Source organism: Sturnira hondurensis, unplaced genomic scaffold (genome assembly GCF_014824575.4).
Source record: "Sturnira hondurensis isolate 20B ecotype Veracruz unplaced genomic scaffold, ASM1482457v3 Scaffold0015793, whole genome shotgun sequence".
Classification (NCBI taxonomy): Eukaryota; Metazoa; Chordata; class Mammalia; order Chiroptera; family Phyllostomidae; genus Sturnira; species Sturnira hondurensis.
The window spans coordinates 6332666-6336889 of record NW_028088424.1 but is presented as its reverse complement, the minus strand read 5'-3'; the positions used below and the strand labels follow the sequence as shown (position 1 = coordinate 6336889).

The following is a 4224-nucleotide window of genomic DNA, read 5'->3' as shown; positions in this document are numbered from 1 at the left end:
CACAGATTCTGAGATTAGGATGTGGACATTTTGGGGAGCCATTATTTTGCCTACCATAGTGACTCAAGCTCTTTTTAATTTTTCTGATCCTCCATGTCTTTACCTGAAAAATGGAGATAATCACATGTCCTTTGAACTGAGCACATAAGAGATAATTAACATATGAAAGTTAACAAACTTTCTTCTCTCATTTCCCTACATAACTCTAGTCACTGGCAGGAGTGTTCCTCCTAAGGCTTCAAAGTGAGCTAAGAAAGAGGGCAGGAACCCAGCCCATGCACCTTATCACACTTAAGGGGTCCCTAGTGTAGCAAGTGTTCTTATCCCCGTTCCTGCCAGACCTGTGTTGACTCCTGTAGAAACCCTGGCTGTGATTGTGGTTGTTTCATCTGGTCTGAGGTGCCTAGATGAAAATGTGAGTGTAATAGTGGGTAGGAGAGTGTACGAACAGAGCCCAGGGGCCTTCACAGCAAGTACCTCCAGGCTGAAGTTTCTCTAGGAAGGGACCCATGTTTATTTTAGTTCTTCCTTATTCCAAACACTGGCTAAGTGGTTTATAAATATTACCACATTTAATCCTCAGGATAGCACTATAAAGAATGTATTACCTATATTTTCAATTAGTAATACTCATGCCTGGGATAAACCTCATTGGCTATGATACTGCCACTGTGCAAAGCTAGAATGTATTACCTATATTTTAAAGATGAGAACACTGTGACTCAGAGTTATGGAGTCGCTTACCTGTTATGACACAGGCAGTGAGTGAGTCATAGAGCCAGGAAGTGAGCCCTAGTCTGCTCCTTACTTTGCAGCAATATTGCTCTGAGGGTGGTGAGGTCCTCCTGCTGAACTCCCAGCCTTGGAAAATGTTTGCACGGGTCAGGCTACACAATAGGCACCTGTTCCCTTTCTATTTTCTGGGACTTATCCCACTTCCCTTTCCTCAGGGCTAGGAAGGATGAGCATCTGTACTAAAGGACTGTTGTCCACTTACCCTCAGGGTTCTTCTCTGATACCTGTCCTGGGAAGGCCCCATCCTGTGTGTGCTCTTGGGTTCTTAATGCCTCTTTCTGCTCTGAGGTACTTAAATTACCTATCTCTACAATGTTGATGTCATCCTATGAGCTAGCACTTGACCCTCCCCACTGAGGGCAGAGACCACATGGATTGTTCCTGGGCATCCCTCTCATCCTCTTTCAGACTATTGGATTCATACTCTTCTGGCTTTCTGATGGCAGGTATGGATCTTTTCCCCAGAGAAGTGTTTTTGTATGTTTTAAACTCGTTTGCATTTAGTTTCTAGGAGTTCAGAGACTTCCTGAAACCCTTTCACAGACCCCCTTGTGTTCCACAGGTCTACAGTTAAGAACATCTGAGTCAAGTGTGAGACAAGCCTGGACTGTGAGAATGTTTTCTCCATTCTCAGTGCCTCATAAGGGTGTGACTGGTGGTAGGTACTCAGGAAACATGTAGCAGGTGCTACTATGGGCACTGCAGACACAGGAGTGAGGGTGGCGAAGTCCCAGCCCACAGAGAGCTTGCCTTATATTAGGGAGACAAACATAAACAAAGAGGCATCTCTGTTGCAGCATGAGGAGTGCTAAAACACAGGAAGAGGCCAGACTGCGTAGGAACATGTAGACTGCGGTAAGGACTTCCGACTTTGTCCTGAGCATGACAAGAAACCATTGAGAAGGCAGCAATAAGATCAGATTCTGAAAGTCCATTTTGGCTGCTGTGAGCAGAGTTCACTGTGGAGAACAGTGGCAATAGTAAATACTCAGAGCTTAGGATGACTCACCTGGGCTCAAAGGCTGGACACCCCAGGCCAGATGGCTGTGGGGGCGACTTTCCTCGTAAGTCACCCATGGTGAGAGTAAACATGACTGAGACATGATGTGATCTGCTTGGGGAGGAGAGGTGGCCATTTTCCCAGAGGAAAAAGGCTTTGAGTAGTGGCCAGTTTCTCAGGGGAAGAAGGCATTGAGCCCCCTCCTCCAGGGGCTTTTGTTGGGTTGTAATACACAGGAATACAGGGTGGCGGCAAGGATCAAACAGTAGATAACATTTCAAAGAAATCCGAGGGCTTAGTATGAATCAGAGTCTGTCAGGAACAGATTTAGAGTTTCCTTCTCGAACCCTTAACATATGAATGAAAGCACTCTTAGCAGAGCAGATTTCACAGGTTTATCAGGAAGTCTTTGTGATGCCAGATTTTTCCCCAGGACATGCTCTAGCAAGGCAAGGAGCTGCACCCCTCCCCATCAGGTATTCAGACTTAAGGGGATTAGAGCCAGGAAGCACTTTTCCCAGAGGACATGGGGACTCTGGCTGTGTCAAAGCTGGGGGGTGAGAGTCCATCACTCCCTCTTTGTCGCAGCGCCCCAAGTCCTTCCATGAAGGCCTCCCAAGTGATCGTGTTTGGCCTAGGTTGACCCTCCTCTCAGGGGTCTTACTTGCCATGGACTTTCCACCATGCTTTGGGGGCAGGGAGGAAACTGGGGCAGCATTTGCTACCAGAGACAAGCTTTGTCTCCTGTGGCTCACATTCCAGAGGTCCTTAGCCACAGAGGGTAGAGTTGCAATTCCTAGAACCAGGCAGAGAGGTCCACAACAGATGGCACCTCAGCCAGGCTTGCCTTTGGAAGCAGGGCACTCAGAGTGAGGGGTGACCGTGCTCTGTTAAAGTTAACAGAGTGTCCATCCTCATCTTCTCTCTCATTATTAGCCTCCTCACTTCTCAGACAGATGGCACCAGGGCATCCAGCTGGCCTTTTGTACCCCGTCCTCTAGTTTCCCCCTTCTTTGCACCATGCTGGCCTGCCCTGGGCTACACTTTATTCCTACCAGACCTGACTCTGTACTGGGAGTGCAGCAAGAGCCCAACCTGTACTTCTTGATGGGATGGTGGGCAAGAGGATGAAAGTGAACTGAATATGACAGCTTTTGCTCCAGGTAAGTAGGCCGATGGCCTTTCCTCCTGTGTGTGTGTCTGCCTCTGTACATGTTTCCTGTGCATGTGGGGTATGTGCCCATACCCATACAGTGTATGTGTTCAGAGGTGGAGGGGGTTCATCCCAGTGGTTTCATTCTGGTGGATTCCTAAGCTTCCCTGCCCCCAGGTTGGGAAAAGGGCATCCCCCCAACTTTCCCACCCCCTCATTTGGATTCAGGTTCTGGATCCCCTGGGTTGGGAATGTAGCCTGGCAACCCCACAGTGGGTGGTTGGTCCAGTTTCTGAGTTCAGGTTGCTACTACTACACACGGGGGTGATAGTTCTGGAAGTTGGTGGCAAATCTTTGGAAATGCTGACAAGCAGTTCTGAGAGAGGGCAGGGGTTAGGAGATGAAAGGGAAAGATTTCTTTTGTTTGTAGTGGTCCCTTTCTCATTCTCTTGTCTCAGGAGGAGGAGGGGAGTATAAGCCATCTGCTCCTCCTGTCCCTTCAGATGCCTTACTAGCATGCAGGGCCTGCTGTTGCAGAGAGGGTCCTTGCCAGCTTTGTGCCTTCAAGGCTACAGCCTTGAAGGTGGCTTCCACAGAAGAGCAGAGAGGGACATTGGCCAGGCCTCACGAGGCCCTTCTGGGTAAGAGGATTTGAGATGGAAACCTGGGCTTCCCTGGGCTTCCCAGTATTTGTGCATCTATCAGCAGCACTGTGGCCTGAGGAAGGAAGCAGAGAAGGACCTATTTCCTCCTGAAATATCCTGTGCCCTTATAAGTACCAGTGTGCTAGGCCTCAGGACTCACCATCCAGTGGGGGCGTTAGCCCAGAGATGACCCAGTATGACAAGGTGTGGTGAGAGTGGCTGCACAGAAGGAAAAGTGTAGGGGCACCCCAGGGGTAGGAGCATCCACTCTCATTTTATTCAGGTGTGTGTGCCAGGGGCTTGTGTGGGGATGATGTACAGAATTTTTCACACACAGAGACCCGGAAATGTGAATGCAGATGTAGGGCTTGGACCTAAGAAGGTGTTGGATATGATGGGGCCTGGGAAAAGGGTGGGAGGTTGCAGTAAAAGGAAGGGAGACATAGATAACAACAAGCTGGAGTGGAAAGGAGGAAGGGTGTCCAGAGAGTGATGTGTATTTTCTGCCAGACTAAGGAGCATGACCTTTTCCTAAGGTATTATATCTTGTGTGTTTAAAGGGTGTGGGGTTGGTGAAATTTGTGTTATCATTGAGAAAGGATGGATCTGAGGGGAAGATTGATGGGAAGGAG

At 48.7% G+C, this 4224-nt stretch overlaps 1 non-coding gene across 1 annotated transcript; it reads right to left on the bottom strand.

The window, feature by feature from the left end:
• Positions 1–538: 538 nt before the first annotated feature.
• Positions 539–681, bottom strand: LOC119000593 (U4 spliceosomal RNA). Its single transcript, XR_005069351.1, has one exon. It is a non-coding gene; the product is annotated as a U4 spliceosomal RNA (small nuclear RNA).
• Positions 682–4224: the final 3543 nt, after the last annotated feature.